General features: G+C 44.2%; 1 protein-coding gene across 2 annotated transcripts in view; it reads right to left on the bottom strand.

The window, feature by feature from the left end:
• The window catches only part of CNTFR (ciliary neurotrophic factor receptor), a 368,226-nt gene that overhangs the window by 191,626 nt on the left and 154,889 nt on the right, over window positions 1–21,711 (bottom strand). Inside the window, exon 1 of one of the 2 annotated variants that reach the window (XM_070743666.1) lies at window positions 295–394. The exons of the other annotated variant lie outside the window; for it this stretch is intronic. The gene's annotated coding sequence lies outside the window, so the exon portion shown is untranslated. Of the gene's footprint in view, window positions 1–294; window positions 395–21,711 lie in introns of those variants that run through there. 2 annotated transcript variants of the gene reach the window in all.

Below are 21,711 nucleotides of genomic sequence, written 5' to 3'. Positions count from 1 at the left end.
TCATGTCCCCCCTTTTCCTTCTGTCCTCCAGACTCTACAGATTGAGTTCATGAAGTCTTTCCTGATACGTTTTATGCTTCAGACCTTCCACCATTCTTGTAGCCCGTCTTTGGACCCCATTCAATTTTGTCAATATCTTTTTGTAGGTGAGGTCTCCAGAACTGGACACAGTATTATTCCAAATGTGTAAAAGTGTGAAGCCATCCCACCACCCACCTACACAAACGCCCCAAAAGAACTCCAGGTAGCCGAGCAGCATTTGAGATCATGGCATCTGTCCCAAATTCTTCTTACCAGAAGCCTGGACTGCTAGCAAAACTCTTCACAACCGCTGGCTGAGTTGCTGTCTCTCTGCCTGCTTTCTAGGGCAGCTGCAAAACTACGCAACTGGATCGGAAAAGAGTCCTTAGAAATCTGCACCACCACCCTGGCGAGGTTGCACTTGATAAGGAGGAGAGCGAGGGGGCAGCGGGGTGAGTGGGTGGGTGCTGATGGGCTGGTCAGGGCAGTGACCCCGCCGGGCCAGGCAGTCACGGCTGGGAAACTCTGCGAAGAATTTGGCGGCTTCTCCTGGAACACAAGCACCACAAGAGCAAACAAAGGCTTGTTTTGCAATCTGCTAATTGGGGCTTTGTTTGGGAAAAGGAAGAGTTTCCAAAAAAAGGGAAGACATAAAAAGTCGCCTTTGGGAAGCCTAAAAAGTCTGGGGGTTTTTTGTTTGTGTTTTTGTTTTTATATATTTACAAATGTGAGTATAAATCAAAATGAACAGCATGACAAAAAAACAAGTGGAAAAAAAAAGAGAAATACAAAAAGGAACATGATTAAAAACAAGAGAGAAATCTCCCATTCTCTCTTAACTATCTAATTCTTATGCCTTTCTATATTTTGTGCAGCTATTCATATTGTTTAATACTGTATACAGTAATTACATTCTCATCTTGGGGGTATTATAGTTCTATATCCTTAGTAATAAGTTATTGCTATTAAATAATATATACTATAATTGATACATTAATACTTTCCAACTTTCTTTCTTTCCTTCCCTCCCACCCCCCTCTTTCTTTCTTTCTTTCTTTCTTTCTTTCTTTCTTTCTTTCTTTCTTTCTTTCTTTCTTTCTTTCTTTCTGATCCAGTTCTACAGAGGAATCATTGAGTCCATCATCTGCACCTCTATAACTGGCTGGTTCGGTTCTGCAACCCAACAAGACCGACACAGACTTCAGAGGAGAATCAGAACTGCAGAAAAACAACTGCTGCCAACCTGCCTTCCATTGAGGACCTGGATACTGCACGAGTCAAAAAGAGGGCGGGGAAAATATTTACTGACCCCTCGCATCCTGGACACAAACTCTTTCAACTCCCACCCTCAAAACGTCGCTACAGAGCCCTGCACACCAAGACAACTAGACACAAGAACAGTTTTTTCCCTGAACGCCATCACTCTACTAAATAAATAATTCCCTCAACACTGTCATACTTTTTACTAAATCTGCACTTCTATTTCTACTAATTTTTCTCATCATTCCTATCATCCTTTTCCTCCCACTTAGGACTGCTTGACTGTAACTTGTTGCTTGTATCCTAAGATTTTTATAAATATTGATTGTTTCTTCATTGCTTGTTTGACCCCTATGACAATCATTAAGTGTTGTGCCTTATGGTTCTTGACAAATGTCTCTTTTTCTTTTATGTCCACTGAGAGCATCTGTACCAAGACAAATTCCTTGTGTGTCCAATCACACTTGGCCAGTAAAATTCTATTCTATTCTATTCTATTCTATTATACCCTTTCCTTTTCCTTCCTTCCTTCCTTCTTTCCTCCTACTTTTTTGCAGAGCCCTTGGTTTTGTCTCTTGTCCAGGGTCCCAAACCCTTTTCGCTCTTTGCTCCAGCCAGTCTCCGATTAGAGATGGAAGGTGAGAACTTTTAATGAGAATTTGGGGACTCCTGGGGGAGGGGGGGGTAGCTGACAACTTATGACTTGGAGTTTTTTCCTGTATCTTTTAATGAAAGTTTTCTTTTAATAAATAGAAAGATTAAAGAGAAATGCAAAGTTATGGACTCCAGTGGAGGAACTGGAGCTTCGGAGTCCCAGAAACCAAGAAATAATAATTTTTAAAAAGGCAGAAAAGCTTTGACCGAATTTAACTCCCATTGGCTCTTCCCTACTTTCTCCCGCGTTGCCCAATCAGGAGACCTATAAAGAATTTCTTGGGAAATTGCCTCATTGACAATAAAACCCAACTTCTTGGGAAAACCATCTTGGCACCCCTCGTCTGTCTGCTTCCTGGTTTGGGGTCAAGCAGGAGAAAGAGAGATGGTAAGAAAATTATGACTGTGCCGAAACGAATAGATTTACATTGAAAATTAAAGACAAAGAAAATTCGGAATTTTACAAAATCTGGGGGAAATTCTATGAATGGTTTGAATAATAAAAAAATAAATAATTATTTTGAAAATAATGTTAGAACTAGAAATTAGATGGTGGAAACCCAAATGATGAGAAGACAAGTGGTGGCAGCATTAGACAACTAAGTAACAACAAATTTAAAGTAGTTTAAGATTTATATCATTCTAAATGTAAAAATATTCATTTTTGTTTGTTTAATTGTTGGAGGGATGGAGTTATGATAGTTGAAATGAAAATAGAATTTTAGGATTTTTTTGTTTATTTCTTTTTTAAGTAGAGAAGGTAAAATATCTAGGGATAATAATGACATCAAAGACAAGAACTATTAAAAAAATAGAAACACAATTGGAAAAATGGACCAAATTACATATTTCATTAATTGAAAGAATATTCACAACTAAAATGTCAATCCTGCCTAAATTGTTATATTATTTTCAGACAATTCCGATTAAATTAGATTTTAAAAACATTAAGCATTTAGATAAAATTGTATCTAAATTTATATGGATGGGAAAGAAACCAAGAATTAAGTTGAAGTGGTTGCAAGATAATAAAAAGCAGGGAGGATTTGGGCATCTGGACTTTGAATCATACTATCCAGCTTCAGTGTTAGTTTGGAGGAAAGAATGGATCCAACGTAAAAACAAGAGACTTCTGGTGCAAGAAGGATATAACATACAAACAGGAGGGCATGGATTTCTCAGGGATGGGAAACATAAAACGCACTCATATTTCAGAAATCATAAAATTAGAGATGCACTAGTAGAAGAATGGAACAAAATTAAAAGGCAGCATTACCAGGCAGAAACAGCTGGCTGGGTTTTCAGGGATGGAAGCCACAACGTCTCCAGCTGCAATGCTCTCTACCTTGGAAGAGTGTTCAGAAACTACAACTCATGCAAAATGCAGCCACGCGAGCCGTCATGGGAAGAAGAAAGGAAAGAAGAGGTATTCATTCACATCTATAAAATGTCGTTAGTATCAACTTATCTGTGGAACTGATTGCTCTACAGCTTTTAAGATCTTTACTATCAGTATAAATGAAAAATGTGAGTTTCTAAACTTGAGTTAGAGTTTATTAGTACTGTTTTGTATTGTTTAGTAGTGTGTTTTGCACTCTGGGGATTCAGGAAACGTCCCTGCACCCTCCAGAGTGCAAAAAACAGCACAAGGGCAAACTGGAAGTGTGTTTTCCATCCAGAAGGTGAAATGGCCTTTCCCGAGGCCAAAACTTAGCTGGCCAGTGTGCCCATGTGCACTTAAGCTGAAACATGTCAAAGTCTCGCGTGCCCTCCGATATGGCTCCACCAGTAATGGGCAGCCAAAATTTTTACTGCCACACTGTGGGTGTGGCTTATTTTGTGGGTGTGGCTTAATGGTCATGTGACTGGGTAGGTGTGGCTTGCCAGCCATGTGACCAGGTGGGAGTGGCTTGAACGATCATCATCATTCAAGTGAACTGTTAAGTCCTCGATTTATAACCTTACCAGTGTCGCTCATTGGGGTGACAATTTGCTTCGCGTTTCCCGCGCTCTCCTTCCTGGGTCACCCCCCTGCCTCAAGCTGGGTTGCTAGGCAAACGGGTGCTGCCAGAAGCATCAATGCTGCCAGTGCTGTTTCCATCCATGCCTTCTGCTTGCACCGTAGGTGGGAGGTGGCCCTGTGAGGCTGGAGGGGAGCCAGGCAGGAGAGAGGGGAGCTCGTCCGAGGCCAGGAAGGAGGAAAGAGGAAAAAAGCAACAAGCGCAGCAGAGGAAAAAAGGAGAGTGGAGCGGAGACCAGTAATCCAGGAAGTGACAGCTGCCAATCAGCTGGACCTGAGCACGTATCTTCATTTCCGCCAGTGGAACTGTGTTCCATCCCGTCCTGTCTGCTGCCCACCCCTGGGTGTAGGGTCTTCTTCTGGGGTTGGACTAGATGACCTACAAGGTCCCTTCCAACTCTGTTAATCCATATCTGTAACGACTTGTGGATCAGCACATCTGGATTGTGGCTCTACAAAGAACCGACTTCCCACCTTGTAGCGAACAACTGTTTGCTGTTTGCTAAGTTTGCTCTCAGGTAAAAACCTCTGAGCAGCCAACATTCTTCCCTCTCCTGCTTTTTTCTCTCCCAGGCATGGAAGGAAAACAGCTTCACGGTCGTCCTTTGCGCGTAGCTCTCCTCTTCCATAAAGACACCATTGCAAATTTAATTACGGCTTGTTTTGCATTGAGAAACTTCTGGCAGATTTCCTTTATTGAAACGGGAGAGCTACAACCTCCGGGAAGCAAAAGAGACAGAGAGAGAGAGAAGGAAAAAAGGAACAACTCCCCTCGTTATTTCTTAAGAACTGGATGAGAAACACATCACACGGTACACTGCAAATTTGGGATGTGGCAAAAATCCCAACAGACGTTTTCCTAAAGTTGCAAAGTTGGACGGTGGCTTGTATGTAGCTGGGTTTACAAACAAGCCTGGTTGATTGTTTGCTCTTCAATGTCAGGTCAAACAACTCTGTTTTGAGGCCAACTCTCACAATTTTAACTGCACGGTTTGCTTCTTGGATTGTGGCAGACGGATTTCAGCACCATCTGCGACCGGCAGGATCGGTGCCTGAATTGTTCCTGGCATTAAATTGGCCCCGGAACAAAGTTTTTCCTTTAATCTGACCCACAGGGCTGCAAGAGAGTTTGTTTCAAATACTGAGGGCCTGACACAGGATGGACTTTTTAATACTTGAGCCATGTCCCAAAGGTGCTTCCCCCTCCCTCAAGAGGCAGCTGGACTTTTTGGGGGCTTTTTGAAGACATTTCGCTTCCTACTCAAGAAGCTTCTTCAGTTCTGACCGGATGGTGGGGAAGGGAAGGATTGACACTATTAGGACTCTGTCCATAAATGTTGGGTTGGCAATATATTGGCTGCAGGTGTTGCAGACTGCCACAAGAGGGAGCTAGAGTTCCTACCTTATTTCTCTGAGTCATCCTCTCCGTTTCTCTTTGTCTGACTACTCACTGCTAATGGCTACTCACTGTTAGATATGCTCTGCATTTTCTCTGCAATCTCTCTGTATTGTAGTCATGTATTATAGCTAAAATGTGTTTAGACTTGATATCTTTGTTTACTGATTATGACAAAGGAAACTTGTAAGAAAGACTAGGTACTTGGTAATATTTGGATTGTTATTCTGACTTATTACGTGTGTGACTTTAGACTGTTTTATGTGAAAGGACCGCCCTTTGCTTGCAGCGCCGCTGTGGCGTCCTTTTTCATAAAAATGGCAATGTTTATTTTTACGTGAAGACCTCCCTTTGAAGGAGCTGGGGAATCCCTCCCACAAAGAGATTCTGGGGGCGGAGCCTTGACATCACCGGCAGGTTGCTAAGGAGGCCAAGGTTATCACTTCCTGGATTCCATGGAATCCAGGAAGTGATCACCTTGGCGTCCTTAGCAACCTGCTGGTATACGTGACGTCAAAGCTCTGCCCCCGGAATCTATGGTGGGATTCCCTGTTTGGGTTCAGGTTCGGGTCCGGTTCGGGTTCGGCTGAATTTTCTGTAAAGTTTGTCAGAACTTGCCGAACCCGAACACCGTTGGGTTCGCCCATCACTACTCCTTAATTCAATTCAATTTATTCAATTTATAAGCTGCCCATTTCCATAATGCAAGTTTATTTATTTATTAGATTTGTATGCCACCTCTCTCCAGAGACTCGGAGCGGCTCACAACAAGAAACAGTACAAATCCAATACATTAAAACAATTTAAAACTCTTAATAAAAAAACAATCATACATCCCAGAGATACCATACATAAAGCGGAAACGGCCCAGGGGAATCAATTTCCCCATACCTGATGACAGAGGTGGGTTTTGTGGAGTTTGCGAAAGGCAAAGAGGGTGGGGGCAGTCCTGATCTCCAGGGGGAGTTGATTCCAGAGGGTTGGGGCCGCCACATAGAAGGCTCTTCCCCTGGGTCCCGCCAGACGACATTGTTTCATCGACGGGACCCGGAGAAGGCCAACACTGTGGGACCTAACTGGTCGCTGGGATTCATGCGACAGAAGGCGGTCCCGGAAATATTCTGGTCCGATGCCATGAAGGGCTTTATAGGTCATAACCAACACTTTGAATTGTGACCGGAAACTGATGGGTAAACCAATGTAGAGAGTTCCCAGTTTCACCCAATCTCCGTAGAGAAGGTGCAAAGTGAGGATGTTTCATTTGTTCCTTAATTAATCCTTAAGTAAATTTAGATAGGCAACCAACTCACACAAAGGGCCTCAAAGAGCATCTGCCCCAAAGACAAATTCCTTGTGTGTCCAATCACACTTGGCCAATAAAATTCTATTCTATTCTATTCTGGGAAGCACACAATATTGTAAGTCCACTGTTAAAAATTCACAATATCTCTCTCTCTCTCTCACACACACACATACATATACACATACATATACACACTGGCCCATACCCCAACTCCTGGCAGGGACAACACACAATTAGACAAGCCTTATAATCTAATTGGATTTGATCACCTCTATGATCTTATTCGCAACCCTCCCATTTCTGATCCTTCCACTCCTACCATTCCTACCCCCCCATAATTGATTGGTTCTCCTGTCAACAGGTTCACCCTCCCCCTTCTCTTAAAATGACCTCCCCCCAATTTGCAAAGCAGTCAAGAGGCTGTCTGGATGGGGCCAAGACCGGACATGATGAATTTTAGGAGAGGAGACTTGGGGGCTGGTTAGGCAGAGTTGACAGGATAAGATCACTCTCTGGGGTTCAACAGGCTGTCGGGGGGTCACAGACAATTCATTGTAAGGAGCTGAGCAGGTTGTGGGGGGCAACAGAGATCTCAGGGGCTGCCCCAAAGAGGAGGGGGGGGTCAAAATATTCTCCAAAGCAACCAAAGGCAGGACAAGAAGCAATGGATGGAAACTAATCAAGGAAAGAAGCAATCTGTAACTAAGGAGGAATTTCCTGACAATGGGAACCATTAACCTATGGAACAACTTGCCTCCAGTAATGGTGGGTGCTCCATAGGTGGATGTTTCCAAGCAGATACTGGACAGCCATTTAACTGGGGTGGTATATGTTGTGAGTGCTTCTTGTCCACTTCTGGTCATGTCAGACTATGAGGAGGATAAGCCAGGCCCCTCTGGATACCCTGGGCCAGCAGTGGAAGAAGAGAGCGAGAGTGAGGGAGACAGTGATCTGAGTGAGCCTGAGGGACCACTAGAGGGGGCTGATGTGACAATGGGGGAGTGGTCCCAGTCAGAGGATGAGGAAGACATTAGGGTCCAAAGACGGGCTACAAGAATGGTGGAAGGTCTTAAGCATAAAACGTATCAGGAAAGACTTAATGAACTCAATCTGTAGAGTCTGGAGGACAGAAGGAAAAGGGGGGACATGATCGAAACATTTAAATATATTAAAGGGTTAAATAAGTTTCAGGAGGGAAGTGTTTTTCATAGGAAAGTGAAGGGGACACAATCTGAGGTTAGTTGGGGGAAAGATCAGAAGCAGCGTGAGAAAATATTATTTTACCGAAAGAGTAGTAGATGCTTGGAACAAACTTCCAGCAGACGTGATTGGTAAATCCACAGTGAGTAAATTTAAACCTGCCTGGGATAAACATAGATCCATCCTAAGATAAAATACAGGAAACAGTATAAGGGCAGACGAGATGGACCAGGAGCTCTTTTTCTGCCGTCAGTCTTCTATGTTTCTAGGGTGGAAAGTCAGTGGATAGACCCTCACTATAGGAGATTGCTCAGAAGACGAGAGGAGTTGCATAGTAAAAGGTATCAGTGTACAGACTGAGCCTCTTTCGGGTGCGATGTCACTTCCAAGCAGTATAAAGACAAAGGATCTTGGGAAATTGGGTGTGGAGTTTCGACATTGTTCAATGGAACAGATGTGAGACTGGGAGTGTGATTGAACAACGCTTTAAAACTATGATTTCTGCCTCAATAAAAGGCATTCTCTGCGGGATACTTGTTGGCCAGGACTCTGGTGGGAAAAATTCATATGCTTGAATGATAAATGGACTTTGTTATCTAAGGAATGCTGATTAGGTCAAGTTCCTGGACATTGTTTACATTTAGCTCCAAAGAAAAATAACTCCTTTTTCCTGGCCGTTTTAAAATCTGCTTTTTGTTATGTGTGCTTATATCAATAAAGAGTTTGATTGATTCATAAAGGATTTTTGAGTCAGGGGTTTCACTTCGAGGGCCATGTACAGGGTCTCCTGCCTGAGCAGAGGGTTGGACTAGAAGACCTCTAAGGCCCTTCCAACTGTTTTATACTGTTAATCAATCAGTGCTGCTTGTCTCCAAAAGTTGTGGGTACTCCATCACTTGAGGTCTTCAAAAAGAGGCTGGGCAGCCATTTGTCCAGTATGGTATACAGCCGTCATGGTGAACCTATGGCCCGCATGCCACAGGTGACACGGAAAGCCATATCAGGGGGCATGTGAGACTTTGCCCTGTGTCAGCTCCAGTGCGCATGTGTGTGCTGGCCAATTGATTTTTGGCCTTGGGAAAGTCCGTTTCATCCTTTGGATGCTTCAAGGAAGCTTCCCTGAAGCCCTGGAGGCAAAAAAATCACCCAATGGACAAACCAGGAGTTTGGAAAAATGCACTTCCCAGATTCGCTCATGTTTCTACAACACTCCGTGCCCTGCATTGGCTGCCGATCAGTTTCCGGTCACAATTAAAAGTGTTGGTTATGACCTTTAAAGCCCTGCATGGCATTGGACCAGATTACCTCCAGAACTGCCTGCTAATGCATGAATCCCAGCAACTGATAAGGTCCCACAGAATTGGCCTTCTCGGGGACCTGTCGACTAAACAATGTCATTTGGCGGGCCCCGGGGGAAGTGCCTTCTCTGTGGCGGCCCCGGCCCTCTGGAATCAACTCCGCCCGGAGATTAGAACGGCCCGCACCCTCCTTGTCTTTTGCAAATTACTCAAGACCCATCTATATCGCCAGGCATGGGGGAACTGAGACACCTCCCCCAGGCTTTTATATTTTATGTTTGGTATGAATGTGTTGTTTGGTTTTAAATGATGGGGTTTTGTATGTCTTTTTTTCTCTTTTAATATTAGATTTGTTCCACTGTAACATTGTTTTTATTATTGTTGTGAGCCACCCCGAGTCTTTGGAGAGGGGCGAGATACAAATGTAATAAATTATCATTATCATTATCATTATCATTATCACTACTACTACTACTACTACTACTACTACTACTACTACTACTACAACAATGGAGCTCACACATCCACTTCACTGGCTCAGTAATTAAACCTGGTTGTAGGCAGCTAAACTATGGTGTTGTATGGGCCGGTCCCAATATCTTTATGTTTCACATCAGAGCCAAGCGGGGGTTGCCACTCCTGCTGCTCCTGGTGTGCTGCATGCGCAGCTTAATGTCTCTGGGGTTCATTTGCACATGTCCTGGCAAGATTTTGCTTTGGCGCATGCACGCAAAAGAAAACAAAATCTCACAAGGGGACCTGCGTGCGTGTGAGATTTCGAAGATATTTTTGCTTCCGCGCATGGTTCTTGTGCATGAGCAGAAGGAAATTCTCATGCGCATACACACAGTTTTACTATTGTTGCAGCATCTTCATCTGTACGACCCTGATACCGATCGGTGCTGTTTCAAAGCAGGAAACCCCCAGGACTGGTCTGCCTGAGGATGAGAGTCCTTTGCACAGCCCAGAGTCAGGACCTTCGGAGACCGAGGCGACGTGACTTTGGGGCAGCCTAAAGGGGACCACTTTCTTTCTTTCTTTCTTTCTTTCTTTCTTTCTTTCTTTCTTTCTTTCTTTCTTTCTTTCTTTCTTTCTTTCTTGATTTATTGTTAGAGTTGAAAGGGACCCTGAAGGCCATCGAGTTCAACCCCCTGCCCAAGCAGGAACCAGGAACCCTACAGTGCACCAGTCAAGTGGCAGTTCAATCTTCTCTTAAAAATGTCCAGAGTGTTGGTGTTCACAACGTCCGCTGGTAGGTTGTTCCATTGGTTGATCACTCTGACCGTTAGGAAGTTCCTCCTTACCTCCTTGTTGAATCTCTCCTTGGTCAGGTTGTTCCTTGTCCAGCCCTCTGGTGCCCTGAAGAATAAAGTGATCCCCTCCTCTCTGTGACATCCCCTCGTATACTTGTAGACTGCTATCATGTCCGCTCTGGCCCTCCTTTTCTCTAGGCCAGTGTTTCCCAACTTGTGTGCCGCGGCACACTGGTATGCCGCGAGACATGGTCAGGTGTGCCGCGAAGAAATAAGCTCAGCTTCTGGTCTCGCAACTTTTTGCGAAGAGCAAAAAGTTGTGAGACTGGAAGCTGAGCTTCCTTCTTTGCGCCTTCCAAGTTTTCCAGCAGCTGCAGCGCCCCGCCCGGCTGGAGCTTCCCTGGCGACGACAGCAGGTGAGCTTTGGGGCTTGGTGGGAGGGCAGCAGCAGCGGGAGGGCAGCGCACAGTGGGAGGGTGATGGCGGCGGCAGCGGCAGCGGGCAGTAGCCATGGGGCGGCGCCAGGGTGGTCAGCTGTGAGGCGGAGCTCCAGAATGGAGGCACCGACCGGCAGCGGCTGGACATGTTGCTGTAGCCGTGGGGCGGTGGCAGGGTGGTCCCTCTCTCTCTCCCTCTCTTGCTATCTCTTTCTCTCCCCCCTCTCTCCCTCTCTCTTTCTCTCAGCAGCAGCATTGGGCAGTAGCCGTGGGGCGACGTCAGGGTGATCAGCTGTGAGGCGGAGCTCCGGAACAGAGGCACTGACAGCGGCGGCTGGACATGCTGGAATTGCGAGGGAGAGAGAGGGGGAGAGAGAAAGAGAGAAAGACAGCAAGAGAGAGAGAGTGAAAGCAAGAGAGAGAGAGAAAGAGGGGGAAGGAGGGTGAGGGAAAGACATAGAGGGAGGGAAGGAGGGAGAGAGAAGGAGGGCAAAAAAGAGAGGAAGGAAGGGAGAAACAAAGAGAGATGGAGAGAGAGGGGGAAAGAAAGAGGAAGGAAGGGAGAGAAAGAGGGAGAGAGAGAAATAGAGCAAAAGGGAGGAAGAGAGATATTTTTTTGTCCAAACTTTTTTTTAGCCCCCCCCCTGCTCAATATTCCCCAGGATTTTGTAAATGTGAATAATGTGCCGCGGCTCAAAAAAGGTTGGGAAACACTGCTCTAGGCTATCCATGCCCAGTTCCCCCAGTCTCTCTTCGTAAGTCTTGGTTTCCAATCCCTTAATCATCTTGGTTGCTCTTTTTTACACCTTCTCCAGAGTTTCAATATCTCTTTTGAAGTGTGGTGACCAGAACTGAATACAGTACTCCAGGTGTGGTCGGACCAGGGCGTAGTGGAGTGGTATCAAGACTTCCCTGGTCTTGGAGTGTGGACTTCCCTGGACTTGCGCACAACCGTCCCGTGTGTGTTTTCTGCAGCCTTTGTTTGATGTTTGCAGCCAGCGCTCCTGGAGCCTCGGACTGCTGGGCTACCGGGGGTCTCGCACATATGTTGCCAGTTACGTCTTTCCTCCCATTTTGATAAAAACCCGCTGTCTGAATATTTGATCTGGCTGCTTTGCCTTTTTTCAAAAGCGAGGTTGCCGTGTTCAGGCCGCAAAAGGGGGAAAGAGGCTGAACCGGTGACCCGCTCGCCTGCAATTTTTGAGCAACTGCTGACATGAATTTAAAAAGAACCGTGATGAGGGGCCTTTCTGGGAAATTGCTGGGCAGGCGGAGGAGAAATTGCTAACTCGCTTCTCTTCGAGCAAAAGGCCGGCCACGGGAAAAACGCTAAGTGGAGAACCACGGAGGAGAGGGAGGGGAAAAAATAAATTACCCTGAGCCCTTACAGAAGTAAAAATTAGAGATTATAGGAAAAGGAAACCTCAGGAAAACGCAGGCCGACTTCCAATGAGCTGCAGCTATTTTTCAGGATTGGCGGTAAAATAAGAGGTGAGATGATTCTGTGGGGCGAAGGGTTGCAGGGCCTCCTTAGGCAAAATAGGTCTTTTTTTAAAAAATAAATAAACTTTATTTAAACACATAAAATGCAAACAATAGAACTCACACAGAAAAAGAACAAAAACATTAAAATAAAAGTTGGACAATTTGTTCCGCGCCTGTAGCACAAGTCTAATAGTGCTTATTTACTATTACATGTATTGTATTTACATATATTTATTATTATTATTATCATTATTATTATTATTATTATTATTATTAATTAGATTTGTATGCCGCCCCTCTCCGAGAAAAGTGTTCGGAAACTTCAGATCGTGCAGAATGCGAGAGCTATCAGGGCCCTTCCTAAATATGCCCATGTCACACCAACACTCCGCAGTCTGCACTGGTTGCCAATCGGTTTCTGGTCACAATTCAAAGTGTTGGTTATGACCTAAAAAGCCCTTCATGGCACCGGACCAGAATATCTCTGGGACCTTCTTCTGCCGCACGAATCCCAGCAACCACTTAGGTCCCACAGAGTTGGCCTTCTCTGGGTCCCCTTGACTAAATAATGTCATTTGGCGGGACCCAGGGGAAGAGCCTTCTCTGTGGCGGCCCCGACCCTCTGGAACCAACTCCCCCCAGAGATCAGAGTTACCCCCACCCTCCTTGCCTTTCGTAAACTCCTTAAAACCCACCTCTGTCATCAGGCATGGGGGAATTGAGATATTCCTTTCCCCTAGGCTTATAAAATTTATGCTTGGTATGTCTGTATGTATGATTGGTTTCTTAAACTGAGTGGCTGTGGGTTTTTTTGTTACATTACTTTTAGTATTAGATTTGTTCATATTGTCTTTTTGCTGTTGTTAGCCACCCCGAGTCTAGGGAGAGGGGCGGCATACAAATCAAATCAAATCAAATCAAATCAAATCAAATCAAATCAAATCAAATCAAATCAAATCAAATCAAATCAAATCAAATCAAATCAAATCAAATCAAATCAATCAATCAATCAATCAATCAATCAATCAACAAACAAACAAATATAAATAAATAAACTCGGAGCGGTTCCCAGCAAACAATACAATACAGTCTACAAATCCAATGTTAAAAACAGAACAATTAAGAAACCCTCATTAAAAACCATCACATAACTCAACATACCATACATAAAGCCAGACAGCTGAGGGGGAATCAATTTCCCCAGGCCTGGTGACATAGCTGGGTTTTCAGTAGTTTAGGGAAGGCAAGGAGGGTGGGGGTGATGCTGATCTCCGGGGGGAGTTGATTCCAGAGGGTCGGGGCCACCACAGAGAAGGCTCTTCCCCTGGGTCCCGCCAGATGGCATTGATTAGTCGACGGGACCCGGAAAAGGCTGACTCTGTGGGACCTAATCGGTTGCTGGGATTCGTGTGGCAGAAGGCGGTCTTGAAGGTATGCCCATCTATGATACGAAAGTGAGCAGAGCATTGCAGTAACTATCCCCAAAAGGGATTGATTGATTGATTGATTGATTGATTGGATTTCTATGCCGACCCTCTCTGAAGACTTGGGGCGGCTCACAATATATAATAAAAAACGATAAAATGCAATGGCAATTCAATTAATTAACTAGATAACTAACCTAAAATCCCCATTATTTTAAAAGTCAATCATGCACATTCAGACCTCAGTCATACATAACGTTCACCAGGCAGGGGGCCTAAGATCTCATTGCCCCAAGTCTGGTGACATACGTGAGTCTTTAGACTCTTACCAAAGGCGAGGAGGGTGGGGGCAGTGCAAATCTCTGGGGGGGAGCTGATCCCAGACGGCCGGGGACCCCAAGAACTGCCCATGCAGCTGCAAATCTGTGCCCGCTGCAACTGCTGAATAGTCTTCAAGGGCAGCCCCAAGTAGAGCACATGGTTTTTCACAAGAGTTGCGTGTTCTTTCCCCATCACTCCAACACTTGAAAGATTCCCAATTGCATATTTGATGAAAAAAAAAAAAAAAAGATGCATCGTTTTTAGTGATGGCCGAACTGAACTCGCACTATTCAGGTCCGTACAGAATTTAGCTGTGTTCGGTATCCTGGACCCGAACCCGAAATTTTTTGAAAGTTCATGCCGAAGTTCAGGTTCAGTTTGGGCAGCGTGGTCGAGCGGCGGAGCAGCGAAGTGGATCAATGGACAACCTTCTTCTTACATGAAGCCATGCGGTCTCCAGACATCACGGTAAATGAAAGGCTGTGAATGGCCATCTGCCCATTGGCCAGCATTATGCATGGCTTGCATTGGTCCCCAAGGACACCTGACCTGACTCTATAAAAGGCAGCCCCTTGCTCTCCAGCCCCATTGTGACTGAGAGATACCAGCTAGGGAGAGTCTGTGTTGCTTGCTGAGAGGGAGAGATACATTAGATTAGCTTCCACTTTGTCTCTGCTCTGCTGAAAAGACAGACAGGCCTCAAAGACTCTTCTCCTTCATGCAACTTGAAGAGAGAAGGAAACTTTGGTGAGTGAAGATGGAAGAAAAAAACAGGGGGGGGCATTGGGGACAGTTGCTCTCTGCTACACTTCCACTTTTACATTTTTAAAACATTTTTCCTTTCATTCATTTTGTGTACAAACGCATGGAAGGGCACAACAATATTAATTTGGGGGGAGTATTTATTTCTCTATCCTATACTTCCACTTTCAAATTTTTAAACCATTTTTTATACATAGATCTGATTAAAATTTTAAAACAAAGAGTTAAAAACTAGCACAAAGTAATGAATTTTATTTATGATCATGAATACTGTATATAAGTAAGGATATATCTAAGGAATAGAAGCAATGTACAGTATATGATAATAGGTTACACTAATCAATAGCTAGATTGATACTTGAAAGCTTTAAAAGAAATACAGTTTAATTTGCTTGTACATACATGAAAATGTGACATCAGTGCAACTTACCATAACAACAAAAAGGGGTTATAAAAGTTTTATGTGTCATTTGTAGGTTTTAATGTTTTCTTTTAATGTTCATATTTTAAGGTTTTAAGGTTTCTTTTTAATATTTATATTTATTTTTAAAAAAAATAAATATAGAGGGCCAGTTGCTCAGGCTTTCACAAACCGCATTCCCAGCCCTTGTGGGTCTGTGCGTGAATTCCCCAAAATTACTTCCATTGTTAACTGGGAGGGATGGCCCCCCTGTCAAATTGGAGCGCACCCAATGAACTCCAGAAACAACTCATTAAAGCGACACGCTCCAGTAAATAAATAGTCAGGAAGTTTGATAGAGCGGCTTAATCCTGATAATTCGAAACACACCCATCAAAAGTGCCGAATGTGGCGGGATGGAAATTATTTCTAGGCCTCCACAATATTTCTGCCTCTTAACCGTCCCCTCAAGACAAGACCCATAGCACGGGAGGGGGAAAAGGGGGGGAAGTAAAACACGAGAGTTAATAAATGCTAGATAATATGGGAAGTAAATGTCAGAGAATCAGTCACAAAAGAAAAACCAAAAGATATCCAAGAATAAGATGTTAGAGCACATCCTCATCCATTGTTTCTTTCTTTTATTTATTTATTTATTCAATTTTTTTTTATACCGCCCTTCTCCTTATACTCAGGGTGGTTTACATGTTAGCAATAGAACTTTTTTTAAAAACAGAGCCAGCATCATATTGCCCCCACAATCTGGGCCCTGATTTGTCCCACCTCGGAAGGATGGAAGGCTGAGTCAACCTGGAGCTGGTGGTGAGGTTTGAACCGCTGACCTGCAGAACTATAGTCAGCTTTAGTGGCCTGCAGTAGTGCACTCTACCTGCTGCACCACCCTGGCTCATGCCTTGCTTGCCTTCTGGTGCTTTGAAGAATAATTGGACCCCCCCTTCTTTGGAGCAGCCCCTCAAATCCTGGAATACCACCATCCTCTCTCCCCCAATTCCTCTTTTCTTGAGAGTGGCCACGCCCAAATCCTGCAAGCGTTAAGTAACTCCCAGGTTACAACTGTTCTCCTGCTGTGCAAAACTTTCAGAATAAATTCTACCTTCTCATCAATAAACATGCCGTGAAGGCTACCCACGATGATCCTTTAGCAGGAAAAAAAAAATATGTAAAGAGGATCTCAAACACCCATTCATAACCAATATTGATCGCTTTGGTGTGAATCTAGTCACTTGCATAAATTACATACCAAAATCAATACCGTTTTACATTTTTTTTCCTACCGAAGTCTATTATTAAAAGATCCCTCTGAAATTATAAATACTTGAATCCGGACAGCCTCACCAATTGATAAATACAACAAGAGATTTGTCCTCTTGTTTGTTAGGTCTACTACAAGACAATAGGCCCTTTAAATCAAGTTAACAATTGCCTTCACCCCTGGCTGGATTAATCTGTATTCCGCTCATAACCAGGTTAATATTTCTAGTTCTCTTGGAAAATTGCCATAAAACATTTGGGCATTGCACAGAAAATAACCTTGGACTTGGTCCTAACCGACTGTGGTTTAAAGAGATTCAAAACGCTGAACAGGCTATTTGAGAGAGGAATGCTCCACGGATGCCTGAATGTAAAACATTTCAGAAAAAAGAACCTTCTCAAAATGTGAGAATTAGGGTTTGTTTTTTTTAAAGGAAGCTGAAAGAGAAAAGCAAGAGAATAAAATTTCTCCAGATTGTTTGGTGATATGTACAAAAGAAATAAATAGATCTTCTTATTGACATGAATTGTTTGGGTCAAGAAATATCCAAAGCAAAGAAATATCCAACCTTATCTATCCAACATCATTCAACGTGTAGAGTTCAATGGAACTGCATCTCCATGGAGGGGTGAGTGCAGTGGAGCCCCCAAGGCTCTGTTTTAGACCCAGTACACTTCAACATCTTCATCAATGGCTTGGGCATGGGGATAGATGGAGAACTCATCAAATTTACAGATGACACCAAATGGGCAGGAATTTTACAGAAGATGGGAGCAAAGAACAGAAGGATCTTGACAGACTTGAACACTGGGCGCTATCTAACTAAATGAAATTCAAGGGTGAGTAAAATAAGATTCTACATTTAGGCAAGAAAAACAAAATGCACAAGTACAATAGATGTACTACTCAACAGGAGTAACTGTGAGAGGGATCTTGGAGTCCTGGTGGACGACCATTGAAATAGGGGCCAGCCGTGTGCAGCAGCTGCCAAAAAAGCCAACACAGTTCTAGGCTGCATCAACCGAGGGAGAGAATCAAGATCACGGGAAGGGTTAATACCACTTTATAAGGCCTTGGTAAGGCCACATTTGAAATCCTGCATCCAGTTTTGGTCACCACAATGCAAAAAGGATGTTGAGACTCTAGAAACAATGCAGAGAACAACAACAAAGAGGATTAGGGGACTGGAGGAGAAAACATATGAAGAATAGTTGCAGGAACTGGGCATGGCTGGTTTCATGAAAAGAAGGACCAGGGGAGACATGATAGCAGCCTTCCAAGATCTCAGGGGCTGCCACAGAGAAGAAGGAGTCAGGCTATTCTCCAAAGCACCTGAGGGTAGAACAAGAAGCAATGGGTGGAAACTAAACAAGGGGAGAAGCAACTTAGAACTAAGGAGGAATTTCCTGACACTGAGGACAATTAACCAGTGGAACAGAAGTTGCCTCCAGAATTTGTGAATGCTCCAACACTGGAAGTTTTAAAGATGATGTTTGATAACCCTCTGTCTGAAGTAGTGTAGGTTCTGCTGCCTAAGCAGGGGGCTGGACTAGAAGACCTCCAAGGTCCCTTCCAACCCCTTCCTGTTGTTGTTGTTGTTGTTGTTGTTGTTGTTGTTGTTCTTCTTCTTCTTCTTCTTCTTCTTCTTCTTCTTCTTCTTCTTCTTATTATTATTATTATTATTATTATTATTATTATTATTATTATTATTATCTAAGAGATCAACAGCAGGGCAAACAAGCAATCATGATAGAATAGAATTCTTTATTAACTGTCATTCAAAAAGAGAATAAAGAAAAGGTGTCTTTTGCCAACATCTGAAAATCTTGATCAAACAAAGGAAAAACGTTTGGGGTTTGCAAGACAGAAGAAGGGATGCAACTTTTTTTTCCCTTCGGGAGCATCTTTTAAACCAACGTTTCCTAAATTAGGAAACTTTAAGAGGTGTGGACTTCAATTCCCAGAACTCCCCAGGCAACATGGCTGGCTGTGGAATGCTGGGAGTTGAAGTCGATACCTATTAAATTTCTCAAGTTTGGGAAACGCTGATTTAGATGAACCAGGACTGCGGGCTGAGATGGAAGCCGGGAGAAAATTCACAAGTGCGATTTCTGCTTTGAGACAAAAAAGTATTTTTAAAGAAATCTGATGGGAAAACATCCAGCTGTTCTATTTGATCTAAGGCCACTTCTATGTTTTTTGAAAAAAGCATAAAAAAAATAAAATCAGACCCATTCAAGCAAAGCAAAAATGAAAAGTGGTCCCAACCTTGGGGATGGAGGTGGGTTTTGTCCGTTTGATAAATCTGGGCAGCGGCCAAGCTGAGGGGTCTGCACCAGGAGCTTCTCACTGGGGGGCATCCAGAAAGGGCCCCTCCTGCCACGAACTGCACAGGCTCATAGTGGGCGAGAGAGCTTGGAAGTAGAAGGGAAAGAAATAGAATAATGTTAAACTAGAATTAGGATTAAAAAGAATTGAAATTAGAGGTAGAGTAGAATCAGAACCAGAATCAAGAGTGGACTGGAGTGGAGTGGAATGGAACGGAACGGAACGGAACAGAACAGAATAGAACAGAACAGAATAAAGAGTAGAGTAGAACTAAATAGAAAATAGAATGGAATGGGATGGAATAGAATAGAATAGAATTCTTTATTGGCCAAGTGTGATTGGACACACAAGGAATTTGTCTTTGGAGCAGATGCTCTCAGTGTACATAAAATATTACTGATGATATTACGAGGGTCCAGAGTACAGTTATCTCATGTTAAGTTGACCCGTGGCAAATTATCCCAAGGCGAGTTGGCCTCAGCGAATTGGTGGCAGTGAGTTGGCATCGGTGAGTTAGCCAGGAAAGTTGTCCTAGCGTGGCTTGGGAGACGGTTACGCTCTTTTGCCCATTCACTTGCTCAACGAATGGTCCTCTGGAGAAGAGCTGGGAGCCGCCCGGAGATCTGTCAGCTGCCAGGATCAAAGCTTTTCACTCCCAATTCAATTCCCAGGCATTATTTAATGTCATTTAAAAGCACGTTGCAATTAGTCAAGATAAGTTGCAGATTAATCAACCCTGGGCTGCTGCCACCATTATTTTGGAGATGGTCTTTGTTTTAGGAGGTTTATGTTACATTTATTCTTGTTTCTACTATTTTTCTTCAGTTGACCAGTTTCTAAGATTTAGTATCAACAATAACAATAACAACAACAGAGTTGGAAGGGACCTTGGAGGTCTTCTAGTCCAACCCCCTGCCTAGGCAGGAAACCTTACACTACTTCAGACAGATGGTTGTCCAACATCAGCTTAAAAACTCTCAGTGTTGGAGCATTCACAACTTCTGGAGGCAGGCTGTTCCACTGGTTAATTGTTCTGACTGTCATTTCTCCTTAGTTCTAAGTTGCTTTTCTCCTTGTTTAGTTTCCATCCATTGACACATAGAAGACTGATGGCAGAAAAAGACCTCATGATCCATCTCGTCTGCCCTTATACTATTTCCTGTGTTTTTATCTTAGGATGGATCTGTGTTTATCCCAGGCATTGCTTCTTGTTCTGCCCTCAGGTGTTTTGGAGAACAGGTTGACTCCCTCTTCTTTGGGGCAACCTCTGAGATACTGGAAGGCTGCTATCCTGTCTCCCCTGGTCCTTCTTTTCCTTAAACTAGCCGTGCCCAGTTCCTACAACCATTTGTCATATGTTTTAGCCTCCAGTCCCCTGATCCTCTTTGTCGCTCTTCTCTGCACTTTTTCTAGAGTCTCAACATCCTTTTTGCACCGTGGCGACCAAAACTGAATGCAGTATTCCAAGTGTGGCCTTCCCAAGGCCTTATAAAGTGGTATCAACACTTCCCGTGATCTTGACTCTCTCCCTCTGTTAATGCAGCCTAGAACTGTGTTGACTTTTTTGGCAGCTGCTGCACACGGCTGGCTCCTATTTCAATGGTCGTCCATCAGGACTCCAAGGTCCCTCTCACAATTATTACGATTGAGCAAGGTACCACATATACTGTATTTATTATTTATTATTTATTTATTTATTACTTAGATTTGTATGCCGCCCCTCTCCGAAGACTCGGGGCGGCTCACAACACGTGGAAACAAATCATAAATAATCTAACAAATTTAAAATTAAAAGATTTAAAAGACCCCATATACTAACAGACATACACACAAGCATACCATATATAAATTAAACATGCCCAGGGGGAGATGTTTCAGTTCCCCCATGCCTGACGGCAAAGGTGGGTTTTAAGGAGTTTACAGAAGGCAGGAAGAGTAGGGGCAGTTCTAATCTCCGGGGGGAGTTGGTTCCAGAGGGCCGGTGCCGCCACAGAGAAGGCTCTTCCCCTGGGCCCCGCCAACCGACATTGTTTAGTTGACGGGACCCAGAGAAGGCCCACTCTGTGGGACCTGATTGGTCGCTGGGATTCGTGCGGCAGGAGGCGGTCTCGGAGATATTCTGGTCCAATGCCATGAAGGGCTTTAAAGGTCATAACCAACACTTTGAATTGTGACCGGAAACTGATCGGCAACCAATGCAGACTGTGGAGTGATGGTGAAACATGGGCATACCTAGGTAAGCCCATGACTGCTCTCGCAGCTGCATTCTGCACGATCTGAAGTTTCCGAACACTTTTCAAAGGTAGCCCCATGTAGAGAGCATTACAGTAGTCGAACCTCGAGGTGATGAGGGCATGAGTGACTGTGAGTAATGAGTCCCGGTCCAGATAGGGCCGCAACTGGTGCACCAGGCGAACCTGGGCAAACGCCCCCCTCGCCACAGCTGAGAGATGTTTTTCTAATGTGAGCTGTGGATCGAGGAGGACGCCCAAGTTGCGGACCCTCTCTGAGGGGGTCAATAATTCCCCCCCAGGGTAATGGATGGACAGATGGAATTGTCCTTGGGAGGCAAAACCCACAGCCACTCCGTCTTATCCGGGTTGAGCTTGAGTCTGTTGACACCCATCCAGGCCCCAACAGCCTCCAGGCACCGGCACATCACTTCCACCGCTTTGTTGACTGGGCATGGGGTGGAGATGTAAAGCTGGATATCATCCGCATATTGATGATACCTTACCCCATGTCCTTGGATGATCTCGCCCAGCGGTTTCATGTAGATGTTGAATAGCAGGGGGGAGAGGACCGACCCCTGAGGCACCCCACAAGGGAGAGACCTCAGAGTCGACCTCTGACCCCCCCACTAACACCGACTGCGA

The sequence above is a fragment of the Erythrolamprus reginae genome, chromosome 2 (assembly GCF_031021105.1).
Source record: "Erythrolamprus reginae isolate rEryReg1 chromosome 2, rEryReg1.hap1, whole genome shotgun sequence".
Taxonomy (NCBI): domain Eukaryota; kingdom Metazoa; phylum Chordata; class Lepidosauria; order Squamata; family Dipsadidae; genus Erythrolamprus; species Erythrolamprus reginae.
Note: the sequence above shows the minus strand (reverse complement) of the source record. Positions and strands in the feature narration are given on the sequence as shown.